This window comes from Muscardinus avellanarius, assembly GCF_963383645.1.
Source record: "Muscardinus avellanarius genome assembly, chromosome: 10".
Taxonomy (NCBI): Eukaryota; Metazoa; Chordata; class Mammalia; order Rodentia; family Gliridae; genus Muscardinus; species Muscardinus avellanarius.
In genome coordinates this window covers 69,234,916-69,252,542 of record NC_137796.1, presented here as the reverse complement: position 1 = coordinate 69,252,542, position 17,627 = coordinate 69,234,916, and positions in this window count along the sequence as shown.

Here is a 17,627-nt window from a genome sequence, read left to right as displayed (position 1 = left end):
TCCACACCTCAAATCTGCCGCTATAGATCCTCTTGGGTCATGTACAAACTCCTCGGGAGTTGAACCTCATTAACCTTCCTGTGTTTACCTCTGCTGTCTGTACCCGCGGGGCCTTGGACATTTCAATCTCTCTCTCTCTCTCCTTTTTTTTTTTTTTTTTTTTTTTTTTTTGCCGGTCTGGGGATGGAACCCAGAAGCATCCGAGCTCCACCTCCTGCCCTATTTTTTATTCTTTATTTTGAAACCGAGTCTTATGGGCCTCACTAAGTAGCTGAGGCTGCCCACCAACCGCGATCCTCAGGTCTCAACCTCCCGAATGCTGGGATTTCAATCTCTTGACTCTCCTAGGCTTTAAAGTTGTGGTTCGGCATCCTGCTATCAACACCAGCAGCCCTGGGGACAGCTAGAAAGGGTCAGCAGTAGAAAAGGCATGCTCAGGAGGTCGCTGTCAAGCCGGGCGTGGAGGCGCACGCTTATAATCCCAGCATTTGGGAGGCTGAGACCGGAGGATCGCAGATGGTGGACAGCCTCAGCTACTTAGTGAGGCCCTCTGCAACTCAGTGGGCAGTCTCAGCTACTTAGTGAGGCCTTCTGCAACTCAGTGAGACCCGGTTTCTTTCTTTTTTCTTTTTCTTTCTTTCTTTCTTTCTTTTTTTTTTTTTTTTGGTGGTACTAGGGGTGGAACCCAGAGGCTTTCTACCTGTGGACTATACTCCCAGACTTTTTTTAAAAAAATATTTTATTTGGAAACAGAGTCTCACTAAGTTGCTGAGAGCCTCACTAAGTAGCTGAGGCTGGCTTCGAACCCCTGTGATCCTCCTGTCTCAGCCTCCCAAGCGCAGGGATTACAAGCATGCGCCACCACGCCCGGCCTGCGACCTGGTTTCAAAATAAAGAATAAAAAATAGGGCAGGGAGTGTAGCTCAGAGGTCGAATGCCCCTGGGTTCCATCCCCAAACCTGCAAAACATAAAAATAAATAAATAAATAAATAAATAAATAAATAAATAAATAAAGGAGGTCGCTATCAGAGCAGCCTTGACAGCTGAGTTTCAGGGCTGGGGACAGACTTCCAGCTTTGGGGACATGGAGCCCAGATTGTCATGGCTGACCTTAGATCCTGGGTCTGTGGTGGGAAGGTTATCCGGTACAGGTTGAGTAGTTGAATGGTGCAGGCTGGGAGCAGGGCAGTGGAGCCTGTGTTGGGTTCAGGGAGGCAGGTTCTTTTTAAAGCAGATGGATTAATGGATGAGCAGAGGGGACTTTTTTAGAAATGCTCCCTACATATGACTGATACTCCTTGGCCCCTGTCTTCCATGCATTCAAGGCCCCTCCCTGCCAGGTGGAGGCAGCTGGATCTTCCCAGGAACATCTGGCTTCCTCCTGACCTAAGTACTTGTCACCTGACTCTCCATCACCTAGGATTAAGCAAGTCCTCCCTACACCACACCCTTTCTTTCAAGGGTGCTGGACCAGTCTCTTTTACTTTCCTATGGCCAATTACCACAACCGGGTGGTTTAAAAGCAGAAATTTATTCTCCCAAGCAGGTCATGGTGGCCCATGCCTGTAATCTCATATTAGGAAGGCTGAGACAGAAGGATTGCAGGTTGGAGACTAGCTTTGGCAACTTAGGCCCTGTTTCAAAATATAGAAATAAAAAAGGCTGGTGGTGTAGCTCAAAGGTTGAGCACTCCTGGGTTTCAATCCCCAGTACAAAAAAAAAAAAAAAAAAAAAAAAAAAAGAAAAATTTTTCTAGCACTAGAGGCCAGAAATCTGAAATCGAGGTGTTGGCAGTGCTGTCTGCTCTCCTCAGGACTTTAGGCAGGGTCTTTGCCTCTTCTAGCTTCTGGGGGATCCGAGTGTTGTTAGGATGTGGCTGCATTGCCTGGCATGGTGGCACACGCTTGTAATCCCAGCATTCGGGAGGCTGAGACAGGAGGAGTGCGGTTCACGGCTAGCCTCAGGATTTAGTGAGGCCCTCTGCAACTCAGTGAGACCTGTTTCAAAATGAATAAAAAATAGGACTGGGAGTGTAGCTCGGAGGTAGAATACCTAGAAAAGCCCCTGGGTTCCACTCCCAATACCCTACAAAAAATAATTAGGAGCCGGGTGTGGAGGCTCATGCTTGTAATCCTAGCATTTGGGAGGCCGAGACTGGAGGATCATGGTTCGTGGCCAGCCTCAGCTACTTAGTGGGGCCCCTTGCAACTCAGTGAGACCCAGTTTAAAAATAAAGAATAAAAAATAGGGCTGGTGGTGTAGCTCAGAGATAGAATGGCCCTGGGTTCCATCTCCAGTACTGCAAAATTAAATAAATAAATAAAAATAATAAATAGGGTTGGATCCGGGTGTGGTGGTACATGCTTGTAATCCCAGCATTTGGGAGGCTGAGATAGGAGGATCACAGTTTGTAGACAGCCTCAGCTACTACTTAGTGAGGCCTTTTGGAACTCAGTAAGACCCTGTTTCAAAATAAAAGATAAAAAATAGCCTGGTATAGTGGTGCACACTTGTAATCCCAGCATTCAGGAGGCTGAGACTGGAGGATCGTGGTTTGTGGACAGGCTCAGCTACTTAGTGAGGCTCTCTGGAACTTAATGAGACCCTGTTTCAAAAAAAAAAAAAAATAGGGCAGGGAGTGTAGCTTGGAGGTCAAATGCCCCTGGGTTCCATCCCCAGTACTGCCAAAATAAATAAATAAAAATAAAAATAAAAATAAAAAAATGGGACTGGGGATGTAGCCTGAAGGTAGAATGTCCCTGGGGTCCAGCCCCAATACCGCAAAAAAAAAAAAAAAAAAAAAAAAAAAAAAAAAAGAAAAGAAAAGAAAAAAATACTTAATTATGCACATTGTGTCAACACATGCCTGTAATGCCAGCTCCTCAGGGGGCTGAGGCAGGAGGATTACAAGTTTGAGACCAATCTGGGCAATTTAGCAAGACTGTCACAAAAAAGAAAAAAAAAAATTAAAGGGAAGGGATGTATGTAACTTGGTGGCAGAATGCCCCTGGGCTCAGTCCCCAGTACCATATAAACAACAAAACACAACAAAGATGCTAATTACACCCACGAAGATCCTTTTTCTGCTGAGCATGATGGTGCATGCTTGTAATCGTAGAACTTGGTAGGCTTAGAATGTTCACAGGTTCCCAGCCAGCCTCTGCAAAAGAGACCCTCTGCAACTTAGTGAGATCTTGTTTCAAAATAAATAAAATAGGACTTGGGATATTGCTCAGAGGTAGAATGCCCTTGGGTTCAATCCCCAGTACCCTTAAAAAAAATAGCCGGGTATGATGGCACACATTTGTAATCCCAGTACTTGGGAGGTTGAGACAGGAGAATTGCAGGTTTGCACCCAGCCTCAGCTACTTAGTGAGGCTCTCTGCAACTTAGTGAGACCCTGTTTCAAAATGAATGAAATGCCAGGCATGGTGGCGCATGCTTGTAATCCCAGCATTCAGGAGGCTGAGACAGGATGATCACGCAGGTTCGAAGCCAGCCGCCGTGTGCTGGCTTAGGAGACCCTGTTTCCAAATAAAAATGTAAAAATAGGTCTGGGAGTGTAGCCCGGAGGTAGAAGGGCTTCCAGGAACCCCAGCAACCCCCCCCCCCAAAAAAAAAGAATTAAAAAATAGGGATGGAATGTAGCTTAGAAGTAGAATGTCCCTGGGTTCAGCCCTCAGTACTGAAAATAATAATAATAATAATAATAATAATAATAATAATTAATAATAGAAGCTGAAAAGACAAATAGACAAATTCTTCTATAGAGCCTCCAGAAAGAGCCAGTGCTACTAAAACCTTGATTTAGGACTTCTAACCTCCAGAACTGTGAAGTCAGAAACTTGCTTTGCTGGCTGGGTGTGGTAGTGTATGCCAAGACAGGAGGACCACAGATTCACAGCCTGCCTCAGCTACTTAGTGAGGCTCTCCACAACTTAGTGAGACTTTGTTTTAAAATAAAAAAATAAGCCGGGCGTGGTGGCGCACACTTGTAATCCCAGCATTCGGGAGGCTGAGACCTGGAGGATCGCGGTTCGCGGACAGCCTCAGCTACTTAGTGAGGCCCTCTGCAACTCAGTGAGACCCGGTTTCAAAATAAAGAATAAAAAATAGGGCAGGGGGTGTAGCCCAGAGGTCAAATGCCCCTGGGTTCCATCCCCAGACCTGCAAAAAAATAAAAAAATAAAAAAAATAAAATAAAAAAATAAAACAGGGCTGAAGTATGCCCCTGGGTGGTTCAGTCGCCAGTACCACACACACACACACACATGCACACACACAAAATTTTGCATTGCTTTACACCACCAAATTTGTGGCAATTTGTTATATTAACAGTGGGAATCTATCAACGGTTGGAGTCTGATGATAGGAATGGGAAACAGCAGGCCCTCCTGGGGTCTGCCTGTGGGATGATGAGGGCTGCCGGCCTCCTGCTTGGCTGTGTACTTTTAGGGTGCTCCTGCCCATCTCATAGATGAGGTTGCAGGGCCAGAGAGCCAAGCACACCTGGCTGGAGTGGGAAGAGCAGGCCCAGTTTGGGGCTTTGAGCATCACCTTCCTGACCAAGCTGCCAGCTGTCAGGTGAATTCTTCACAGCCTCAGAAGAGCAGAAGGATGGCAAGTGAGCAGCCCAGGCCAGCGTCAAGGAGCCAGGAGGATCTAACAAGGCTCGCCCTGGGGGCTGGTGGCCAGGAGGGGAGGTTGGGCAGCTGAGCCAGTGGGTGTACCTGTTACCATGGAGGGGCGGGGAGGACTGCTGGGGTTCCAAGCTAGGGGTGATTGTGGGAGCAGGGAGGTTTGTGGGGTGGTCATTCTTTGGCCCAGTTTTTTATTTCTTTCCTGGGAACTACCACCCTCTCTCTCTGCTCTTCCAGATCCTACTACCAGAATCCGCCTTGGGGGCTGGCCCCAGGATGGAGGCTCCAGCCCAGGAAGCTGCGGCGAGGGAAGCCCCCCAGGAAGCCTCCTGGGGCCAGGAGGAGAGGCTCCTTGCAGAGGACCAAGCTGGGAGATGCTCCACTCAGGAGGCAGATTTAGGTGGAGGGGCAGTTGCTGGCAGGTTGGCTCCCCCAGGGTCAGACTCCTGGAGCTGTGGCCTGGGTGTGAGCCCCTGCCCAGGGGACTGTCACAGCGCGGGAGCAGGACCTGTGGTGCAGGAGCCATGTGGCCCTGCCTCCTCTCAGGACCCTGACCTGGTCACCCCTCAGGGGCCACATGGAGGGGTGGGCCCTTCTCAGAGCCCAGCAGGTGCCAGGAACTCTGAGCAGGCAGGGATAAGGGCCCAGCAGCACATATCTGGAGAGAAGCCTCCGGTATGTAACCACTATGGTGGTCACTCATGGTTCTGGAGCTGCCCCGGGGCACAGCTGCATAATGTCCACATGGACTGCCAACCTTGCAAAATGGGGATGAGAGCCCAGACCTGCCCAAGGACCCCACAACAGACCTCTTTCCAGGGGCACCCCTCTGTGAAGCAGCCTCGGGCCAGAGTCTGCAGTGAGGCCTTGGCTAGGAGGGCTCCGCTGGCCCGGCAGGAGCAGAGGCAGGTGTCAGGGGAGCCCAGTCCCTGTGCCGGCTGTGGGAAGCGTCTGGGCCAGAAGGAACAGCTGCTGAGGGGCGAGGCCCCCTCCACGTGTCCTGAGTGCTCCCAGGCCTCGGGCCCTCGCGCCAGAGCGCCCAGGTCCCCAGCCCGGCGGCTGTACACGTGTGATGAGTGTGGCAAGGCCTTCACGCGCACCTCGAGCCTGCTGCAGCATGAGCGTATCCACACTGGTGAGCGCCCCTATGAATGTGCCGAGTGCGGCAAGGCCTTCGTGCGCTGCTCCGGCCTCTACCGCCACCAAAAGACACACTTGGCTGAAAAGTGTGAAAGACACCGCCGAGTTAGAGCTCTGACCAGCCACCCTTGCCTGCTCGGGAGCCTGCCCTGTGGGGACTGTGGCAATCGGGGTACCGGACGGACGCCGGGGCCCGGGAAGAAGCCGTATGAGTGCGCGGAGTGCGCCAAGGCCTTCGGCCTCTTCTCGCACCTCGTGGAGCACCGGCGCGTGCACACCGGTGAGAAGCCCTACGCGTGCCCCGAGTGCGGCAAGGCCTTCAACCAGCGCTCCAACCTGAGCCGGCACCAGCGCACACACAGCAGCGCCAAGCCCTACACGTGCCAGCTGTGCGAGAAGGCCTTCAAGGGCCGCTCGGGGCTGGTGCAGCACCAGCGCGCGCACACCGGCGAGCGGCCCTACAGCTGCTCCGAGTGCGGCAAGACCTTCCGTGGCTGCTCGGAGCTGCGGCAGCACGAGCGCCTGCACTCGGGGGAGAAGCCCTTCATCTGCCGTGACTGTGGCAAGGCCTTCGTGCGCAACTGCAGCCTGGTGCGCCACCTGCGCACGCACACCGGCGAGCGGCCCTACGCGTGCGGCGAGTGTGGCCGCACCTTCAGCCAGCGCTCCAACCTCAACGAGCATCAGAAGCGGCACGCCGGCCGCGCCCTGCCCTGACTGCAGAGGCCTCGCTGGGAAAGCCTGCCCCCAGGTGGGGAGGGGCAGGATGCCGGAAACCTCACAGATGTTTGTACCCTTCTTTCACCTCACCTTGTGTGCACCGTGTCCACAGGTTCCCCTCGGTCTGGGCCTCACATGCAGGGAAAGATATGGCCACAGCACCCGTTGCGATGTCCACATCTTGGGAGTCCTCTCCGCTGACTCCCATGGCACGACTGCATCCTCTGGCAGGCGAGGGCACGGGTTAAGTGACTCTCCAGGGCACAGCCAGAAAGTGGCGAAGGCGGGACTTTCACCACTTGCTAGAGGGCTTCTGGGACCTTGGTGAGAGCAGTGTTTGCACACCCTCTAGTGCAGGTGGCTCCAGCCTCCTCCCTGGATCTCCCAGAGGGCCTCCAAGGCCCCTGCATGCACCTGACTCTCAGAGACAGCCGGGTTGGCTTCCCTAGCAACCTTGGCCTGGTCTGTGATTGACAAACTGAAGCGGAGTCGTGCCGAGCCACAGCCCCACTGTCAGCCTGATGTGGTCTCCCGTTTGGACTTGGGGATGGACCACATCGCCCCCAAGTCTCAGCATGGAGAAAGCAAAGAGGGGATCCAGAGCTATGGCCACAGCTCCTAGGACCCACCCCCTACCAGGAGTCCTCCAGAGGTCTAGAGCAGCCAGCTTTCTTCCCACGGACAAGCATAGCTATAGTAGGCATGATTTCACTTCCTCCCATTCTGGCCTCCACATTTGCTCCAGAGTGACACCCAGAGTCCCCACTCCACAGGGCGACATTTGTGCATGCTTATTACCAGCCAGGCACCATGCTGGGCACTCTGCCATTAATCACCCCACTTGATTGTCACACTTACTGGGAGGACGCTCACATGTATCTCAGGGCTCAGCCAGAGCAGCCTGGAAGGAGGGCAGTGCCAGCTCAGTGCCTGGGCCTGACACCTCTGGCGGAGTCCCCTGGTGTGCAGCTCCAAAGCAAAGGCCCCCAGAAGCACTCTTCACTTTCTGCCTCAGTTTCCACGTTTCTGTGCCCTGAGGAAGGGAAGGTGTGCAGATTAGTGAAGTGGCCAGCTCTGTTCCTCAGCAAGGCTTGTAGGAGGCCGCCCAAACTTTTTTTTTTTTTTTTTTCCTGCGGGTCTGGGGAATGGGACCCAGGGTCATTTGACCTCCAAGCTACACCTCCTGCCCTATTTTTTATACTTTATTTTGAAACAGGGTCTCACTGAGTTGTGGCAGTCCTCGAACCGCGATCCTCTGGCCTCAGCCTCCCAAATGCTGGGATTACAAGTCTGCACCACCACGCCCGGCTCAACTCAAACCTTTATTGTATAACAGGGCCTGTCATTTTACCTCTGCTGTGCTCTGTGAGCCTTACCATACTGTGGAGATGGCCGCTGTCCCTGAGGCTGAAGACCTGTGGACACTGCCTGCTCCCCCAATCCTCCCAGTCCTCACCAGGCAAAGCCCCGCCCAGGGGTGGGGCAGAGGGTGTAGAGCGCTCAGCCTGGGCAGCCAAGGGAATGATGGGAACTGGCCCCCACAGCCTCCAGGAACTCACAAGTCCTAGAAACAAGCACAGCACCCAGCCAGGGGCCACGTGGGGAAGCACCTGTGTGGCTCAGGAGGCAGAAGGAGCGGAAACAAGGGGCAAACCTAAGACAGAGACTTTGTTGGTATTTCTTTTTCTTTTTGTGGTACTGGGATGGAACCCAGGGGCATTCTACCTCCGAGCTATACCTCCAGCCCTATTTTCTATTCTTTATTTTGAAACAGGGTCTCACCGAGTTACAAACAGCCTCGCTAACTAGTAACTGAGGCTGTCTGCTAATCTGTCTCAGCCTCCCAAATGCTGGGACGGTAAGCGAGAGCCACCACTCCCCGCTTTTTGTTGGCATTTCTGAGGTAAAAGTACTGCAGGGCAGAGTAAACAGTCTAAGATCGAGTATCTGGAGTAATCCCAGTGAGGTTTTTTATTTATTTATTCATTTTTTATTTTAATTTTTTTGTGGTACTGGAGATTGAACCCAGGGGTTTTCTATCTCCAGGCTACACCCCCCAAACCTATTTTATATTTTATTTGGAAGCAGTGTCTCACTAAGTAGCTGGGAGCCTCACTAAGTAGGAAGATTGTGGCTTGCGGACAGCCTCAGCTATTTAGTGAGCTCCTTTGCAACTCAGAGAGACCCTGTTTCAAAATAAAGACTAAAATAGGACTAGGGGGTGGTGTAGTTCAGAGGCAGAATGCCCTTGGATTCCATCCCTAGTTACACACACACACACACACACACACACACACACACACACACACACACACACATTTTAAGGGCTAGAAAGTTGTTTTTTTTAATTTTCCATTCTTTGGGGCTAAAAGTTGTAAAGCTGGTGTTACCTGCCTCTGCAAGTTCTTCAGAAATGGAACATGTGGCCAGGCATGGCGGCACACGCTTGTAACCCCAGCATTCGGGAGGCTGAGACCGGAGGATCTGGGTTCGCCGACAGCTTCAGCTACTTAGTGAGGCCCTCCGCAACTCAGTGAGACCCTGTTTCAAAATGAAGAATAAAAAATAGGGGGTGTAGCTCGGAGGTCGAATGCCCCTGGGTTCCATCCCCAGACCTTCAAGAAAAAGAAAAGAAAAAAAAGAAATGGAACATGTGCTCCTGTGGTTCTAATCTCAGCACTGTGGGGGCTGATTTGTATCTACCTTGTTCACTAGTGGACATCAGCAAAGTCATGCTGGGGTGACACCCTGTCTGGGATCGTGGCCATAGTCAGCAGGGAGGACTGGACCTTATTTGAACAATGAGGCTCTGTACCAGATTACTAATTATTCATGAATGCTTACAAATTTTCCCCTAGATGTGTGGTTTCTGATAACAATGAACATTCATCATCTCACCCATTTTCTGTGGGTGAGGGATCAGGAGCAACTTGGTTGGGTGGTTGTGGCTCAGGGTCTCTGGTGAGCTTTAAGTCCAGGGCGCAGTCATGTAGAGGCCCTGCTGGGTGAGGGTCCACTCCCAAGACAGTTCCCTCATAAACGCTACTTAGGGGGCCTCTCTCTGCAGTCTCTCCATGGGACTGTCCTCATGACAGGTATCTGAGTTCCTCCAGCATCACACACTTACTACCTCTGCACACTGTAACTACTGCCATATTCTACTGGTGACACCAACCATCCCTGAGTGGATGTAAGGGAAGACCACACCAGCAAGGGCATGGATAATCAGGAGGTAAGGATCACTGGGCTCCTGGGGCTGGTCACTACTCGGAGTGGGAGGCATCTGGAAATGCCTCTGCTCGTGGTCCAACCTCAGCTAGCCCCAGAGAATCCATGTGGACGAGGAGCTGGCTAGCTGTTGGGGAGACTGTTAGCACAAGAGGCCGAGTCCAGTGAAAACCAGGGAGTTTCTGCTGGGGAGAACCACTGTGATATAAGGCGGGAGGCACCTCTGGGGAGCTCAGACAGGCGGGGCCTTGGAGAATAGCCTGGTGAGGTTGATGGGCTGTGCTCAAATCTGGGTGCTGCTTATGTGTGGTAGTGGGGATTGAACCCAGGAGCACACTCCCTCTGCGCTAAAACCCCAGCCCTTGTTTATTTTCTTGTGGTACTAGGGATTGAGTCCAGGGGAATGCTATCTCTGAGCTATACTCCATCCCTTTTTTTATTTTGACATAATTTTTTTTTTGTCTTGAAACAGGGTCTTGCTATGTTACTGAGGCTGTTCTTGAACCTGGGCTCCTCCTGTATCAACCTCCCAAGTACTGGATTACAGGTATGTGCCACCAATCCCAAGTTTATTTATCATGGTACTGGAGATTGAACCCAGGGGCATTCTACCTCCTTGGAGCTATGCCCCAAGCCCTATTTTAATTTTTTTGGTACTGGAGATTGAAGACCAGGAGCATTCTACCTCTACCTGCAGGTCTCCCCCTTTTTTTTGTAGTACTGGGGATCGAATTCAGGGGCATTCTACCTCCAAGCTACACCCATAGCACTCTGTATTTTGTTTTGAAAGAGGGTCTTGCTAGGTTGCTGAGAATGTCACTGTGTTGCTGAGGCTGTCTTTGAATCTGCAACCCTGTCTCAGGCTCTCAAATACTAGGATTACAGGTTTGTACCACCAAAATCAGCTTTTATCTTTTACTTTGAAACAAGGTTTCACTGTGTTTCCGAGGATCTCACTAGCTTTCTGAGGCTGGTCTCTAACCTGGGATCCTGTCCCAGCCTCCCAAAGTACCTGGATTAGATATGTGTGCCACTGTACCTAATTTTATTAAAAAATTTTTTTTATTTTTTATTTTTTGCACTAGCGATGGAACCCAGGGGCAGTCTACCTCCGAGGTGCAACCCCAGCCCCATTTTTTATTCTTTATTTAGAAACAGGGTGTCGCTGAGCTGCATAGGGCCTCACTAAGTAATAGCCGAGGCTGTCTGTGAACCGCGATCTTCCTGTCTCAGTCTCCTGAATGCTGGGATTACAAGTGTGGGCCACCATGCCTGGCTATTTTTTTAAATTTTGAAACAGAGCCCAGCTAAATTGCTGAGGCTGGCCTCTAACCTTCTATCCTCTTGTCTCAGCCTCCGAAATGCTGGGATTACAGGTACACGCCACCATGCTTGGCGAGTTAATGATAAGCCTTAGTGTGGAGGTGAAACATGGAAGGCCTATGGAAAAGCTGGACTAAAATGCTCCACAATCCCTTTTTCTCATCCTGTACATACAAGCCTGCAGATCCTAGTCTCTCTTGCAATTACACTGGGCCTTGTGACTTGGGTTCCAGTTCATGAGTTGTTAATAGTCACAGACAATATGGAATACACCATCTTTCTCACCAGCTTTTCTCACCAGCCAGCTGGAGAGAAGACATTCAGAAGAAGATTCTGGAAGGCAGCCTCTGGGAGGGCCATTTGACCCACTTTATTTATTTATTTATTTATTTATTTATTTATTTATTTTTGGTGGTATGGGGGTTCCTGGAAACCCTTCTACCTCCGGGCTACACTCCTAGACCTATTTTTATATTTTTATTTGGAAACAGGGTCCAAGTCAGGAAGATCGAACCAGGAAGATCGAACCTGCACGATCTTCCTGTCTTTGCCTCCCAAGCGCGTGGGGATTACAAGCATGCGCCACCATGCCTGGCTTATTTGACCCACTTTAGATGGTAAAAGAGAAAACAAACAAACAAAAAACATTGTGTGTTGAACCCTCTGTCATCATTTGTTATGGCAGTGTTACCTGTTAAAGAATAAAAAATTTAAAGCTAAAATCATGACTTATGCAAACGAGACAAAATAAATGTGTTAAGGATTTTCTCGTGTGTGTGTGTGTGTGTGTGTGTGTGTGTGTGTGTGTGTGTTACTAGGGATTGAACACAGGGGAATTCTACCTCCAAGCTACACCTCCAGCCCTATTTTATTATTTTGAAACAGGATCTCACCACTCATTACTTGCAGAGACTGTCCTTGAACCTGTGATCCTCCTGTCTCAGCCTCCCAAGTACTGACTTACAATTGTGTGCCACCACACCTGGCAGATTTTTACTTATTCATGAGAGAGGCAGTAAAATGTTTTTAGTGCTTTGAAGATAAAAGAAGGGACCATAAGCCAAAGAATACAAGGAGTGCTATTCTAGCTGCTGAAAAAGACAAAAAAGAATGGATTCTCCCCTTGGGCCTTCAGAGGGAGCTTAACCCTGAGGACATCTTGATTTCAGGAGGTGACACTGATGTCAGACTCTAGTCCCCAGAACTATTGTAAAAGAATGGTGTGTGTGTGTGTGCGTGTATGTATGTACTGAAACTAGGGGTGTTTTACCACTGAGCTACTTCCCCAGCCCTTTTTATTTTTTTATTTTAAAACAGGGCCTCGCCAGACATGGTGTTGCATGCTTGTAATCCCAGTACATGGGAGGCGGAGACAGGAGGGTTGCTGGTTCATGGTCAGCCTTAGCAATTTAATGAGACACTGTTTAAAAACAAAGAATAGCCGGGCGTGGTGGCGCACGCTTGTAATCCCTGCACTTAGGAGGCAGAGACAGGAGGATCGTGCTGGTTCGATGCCAACCTCTCTGATTTAAGAGACCCTGTTTCCAAATAAAAATATAAAATAGGTCTGGGAGTGTAGCCCGGAGGTAGAAGGGTTTTCAGGAACCCCAGTACCACCAAATAAATAAACAAATAAAAATAAAGAATAGGGCTGGGTGTAGCTTGGAGGTAGAATGCTCCTGGGTTCAATCCTCTGTACCTCAATAAATAAATAAAATAAATAAAATCAGACTTCGCTAAATTGCTGAGGCTTTAAATTGCTGGGGATTATAGGCTTGCACTATCTGCTCGCCTCCTTTTCTTCTTTCTTTCTTTCTTTCTTTCTTTCTTTTTTTGCTGGGACTGGGGATTGAACCCAGGGGCATACTACCTCTAAACTACTCCAGCCCCATTTTTTATTCCTTTTTTGGGGGTGGGGGCTTTCTATCTCTGGGCTATACTCCCAGACCTATTTTATACTTTATTTGGAAACAGGGTCTCACAAAGTTGCTGAGAGCCTCACTAAGTAGCTGAGGCTGGCTTCGAACCTGTGCGATCCTCCTGTCTCTGCCTCTCAAGCGCAGGGATTACAAGTGTGTGCCACCACGTCCGGCTTATTCCTTATTTTGAAACAGGATCTCACTGCGTTCCAAGGGCCTCTTAAGTAGCTGAGGATGGCTGTGAACCTGGATCCTCCTATCTCAGCCTCCCAAATGCTGGGATTACAAGCGTGCGCCACCATGCCTGGCTCTCTCTGTTGTTTTTATTCACCAACTTTGGAAATTCGCTAGACAGCATAGGAAACTCCATCATCCATTTCGGCTTCTCTGTGGGACTCCATTCTCTAACGGTGTGCTCCTCGTGAAGACAAGAAGGCTGCAGCTGCCCTAGGAGAAATAGAAGCCCTAACAGAATTCCGGGTCCCATTAAATTCGCAGATCGAGTTAATTGGGAGAGCACAGAGGATGGAATGGCCAGCGCTGTGTCCCTGAGGCAAGGGCCATTCCTGCCCAAACTACCTGGCCTGGGAATGGGAGCCCCCCAGGGGAAATCAAGGAAACTGCACACACAAGTCCATGGTTCCGGTGGGTGTCACAAAAGTCCATGGCAAGGTGGGTGTGTCCGTGAGTGGTATGAGAAGTGGCCCTAGCGGACGAGACTCCTGGGGTCCTGGAGGTGACCTGGTGTCCGGAGACGGATGGAAACAGAGAGAAGCGCGCGCCCTCCGCGCCGGGAACCGCCGGGTCTCTAGATCCGGATCCCTGCACGCTAGACCGCGGCGCCGCGGCCGCTGGCCCCGCCCACCGCAGACACGCCAGGAAGACGGGGGCGTGGTCGGTGAGGGGCGTGGCCTAGGCGGCGGGGCGTGCCGGTCTCCATGGGAACACGCGAGGACGCGCCGGGCGGGTGGAGCCCAGAGGATCGGGAGGGGCGTGGCCGCTGGGCTTGTCGGGCCGCCGGAGGCGCGGACTGGCCTCGCGGGGGCCGGCCGCGTGGCCCTCAGGTGGACAGCACGCTAGCGAGGTGGACGGCAGCCGGGCACCCGGGCACCAGGAGCCAGGGCGGGGCCTTTGGGACCACCGAGAGCCCGGCCGCGCCGCCCGCTAAGCCCGAGTCCAGGGCTGTTCACACCGCCACCCGCTCTTCCGAACTCCTCCTGGTTCACTTTTTTATTTCCTTTCCTTCCTCGTCTCTTTATTCACTCATTCTTCAGTCTTCGGCGTTCGGGCTCGCCCTCCATACACTGGCTGTGTCCTTCATTCATTCATTCATTCATTCAGACTTATTTTGCCTTTTTTTTTTTTCTTTCTTTTTTTTTTTTTTTTGCGGTACTAGGGGCATTCTACCTCCGAGCTACACCCCCAGCCCTATTTTTAATTCTTTATTTTGAAACAGGGTCTCAGTGAGTTGCAAAGCCTCACTAAGTAGCTGAGTCTGGCCCCCAAACCGTGATCCTCCTGTCTCAGCCTCCCAAATGCAGGGATTACAAGGGTGCGCCACTACTCCCGGCTTCAGGCATTTATTTTGTTAGCTCAATCAAGGCTCCTGAGCCTACCTGGCGGGCCTCCCCTCCTCCCAGAGCATGGCCTTGGACTTCTGGGCGTGCGGGGCTCGAACCCCACGCCAGTGCCCCTCTAAACTATCCGGCCCCTGCTTGTTCAGACCAGACATTGGTGGGGTATATCAGGTTTTGTTGTTGGTGGTGTGTGTGTGTGTGTGTGTGTGTGTGTTACCGGGAATTAAATTCAGGAGCTCAGGGGCATTCAACCTTCGAGCTACTCTATTTTATTTATTTTTAAATTTTGAAACAGGGTCTCACTAAGTTGGGGAGGACCTCATTAAATGGCTGAGGATGACCTCGAACTTTCGATTTTCCTATTTCAGCCTCCCAATTACTAGGATTACAGGCATGTGCGATCACTCCTAGTTTACACACATTTTGGGTTTTGTTTTTGTGGTACTGGGAATTAAACCCAGAGGCATTCCATCTCTGACCTAAACTTCCAGCCCTATTTTATTCTTTATTTTGAAACAAAGTCTCCCTAAGTTTTTTTTTTTTTGGGGGGGTGGGCTCACACGTTGATGAGGATGGTGGCGAACCTGTGTTCCTCCTGTCTCAGCTTCCCAAATACTGGGATTACAAACGTGCACCACCATGCCCTGCTGCTGCTGCTGCTGCTGCTTTTTCAGACCATAATGGAATGAAACTAGAAATCAACTATAAGAAGACCCAGAGAAACAACATAAACATGTGGAGACTGAACACCACACTTCTGAATGAAGAATGGGTCATAGAAGATGTAAGAGGTGAAATCAAGAAATTTCTAGAAACAAATGAAAATAAAGAAACAACATATCAAAACCTCTGGGACACTTTGAAGGCAGTATTAAGAGGAAAATTTATAGCACTGAGTGCTCACATAAGAAAAACAGAAAATCTTCAAATAAATAGCCTTATGACACACCTCAAAGCCCTTGAAAAGCAGGAACAATTGAACCCCAAAGCCAGAAGAAGACGGGAAATTATTAAAATTAGAGCAGAAATTAATGAAATAGAGAATAAAAAAATACAGAAAATCAACAAAACCAAAAGCTGGTTTCTTGAAAATATTAATAAGATTGATAAACCACTAGCCAACCTAACTAAAAAAAAGAGAGAATCAACCCAAATTATGAAGATAAGGGATGAAAAAGGAGACATTACTACTGACAGTGTAGAAATCCAGAGGATTATCAGAAACTACTTTGAAAAACTATACTCCAACAAAATGGAAAATCTGGAGGAAATCGACAACTTCCTAGATAAATACAACCTTCCTAAACTGAGTCAAGAAGATATAGAACACTTAAACCAACCAATAACAATCAAAGAGATTGAAATAGCAATAAAGAGCTTACCATCAAAGAAAAGCCCAGGACCAGATGGTTTCCCAAGTGAATTCTATAAAACCTTTATAGGAGAACTAATCCCAATAATACTCAAACTATTTCGGGAAATAGAAAAAACCGGGACTCTCCCAAATACATTCTATGAAGCCAACATCACACTAATACCCAAACCGAATAAAGACAGTTCAAGGAAGGAAAACTACAGGCCTATATCTCTGATGAACTTGGATACAAAACTATTAAACAAAATACTAGCAACACGCATTCAAAACCACATCAAGAAAATCATTCACCATGACCAGGTAGGGTTCATCCCAGGGATGCAAGGCTGGTTCAATATACAAAAATCAATCCATGTAATTCATCATATAAACAGAATCAAAGACAAAAACCACATGATCATCTCAATAGATGCTGAAAAAGCATTTGATAAAATTCAACATTCATTTATGATAAAAACACTGCAGAGAATTGGAATAGAAGGAACATATCTCAACATTATTAAGGCAATCTACAACAAGCCCACTGCCAACATCATATTAAATGGGGAAAAACTTCAAGAATTCCCCCTAAAAACTGGAACAAGACAAGGATGTCCACTATCACCACTTCTCTTCAATATAGTACTAGAGACTCTAGCCAGAGCAATAAGGCAAGAAAAGGAAATCAAAGGAGTACAAATAGGAAAAGAAGAACTTAAGCTTTCACTATTTGCAGATGACATGATACTATATTTAGAAAACCCAACAAACTCAACCAAAAGACTTATAGAACTGATCAACAAATTCAGCAAGGTATCTGGATACAAAATCAATCTTAAAAAATCAGAAGCTTTCCTGTACACCAACCATAAATCCACTGAAAAAGAAATTCAGAAAACACTTCCACTCAGGATCTCCCACAAAAAAATAAAATACCTAAGAATAAACTTGACCAAGGAGGTAAAAGATCTCTACAAAGAAAATTATAAAACACTGAAAAAAGAAATCAAAGAAGATCTTAGAAGATGGAAAGATCTTCCATGTTCATGGATTGGCAGAATAAATATCATTAAAATGGCCATCCTCCCAAAAGTGATCTACAGATTTAATGCAATGCCCATTAAACTACCAAGATCATTCCTCACAGACAGAGAAAAATCAGTCCTTAAATTTATCTGGAATAACAAAAAGCCCAGAATAGCCAAGGTAGTTCTCAGCAACAAAAACCACGCAGGAGGAATCACAATACCTGACTTTAAACTATACTACAAAGCCATTGTAATAAAAACAGCATGGTACTGGCAAAAGAACAGATATATAGACCAATGGAGCAGAATAGAAGACCCAGAAACAAGTCCACACACTTTCAGCCAATTGATTTTTGACAAAGGGGCCAAAAACATACACTGGAAAAAAGATAGCCTCTTTAACAAATGGTGTTGGCAAAACTAGTTAACCATATGCAGAAAATTGGATGTTAATCCCACTTTTTCACCCTGTACAAAAGTCAACTCACGATGGATCAAAGACTTGGAAATTAAACCAGAGACTTTGAAGCTCCTTGAAGAGGGCATAGGTCCAACACTACAACACATAGGCACAGACAAACATTTCCTCAACAAGACCCCAAAGGCACAACAAATTAAAAGGAGAATCAATACATGGGATTGCATGAAACTGAAGAGCTTCTGTTCAGCAAAGGAAACTATCAAGAATCTCAGTCGA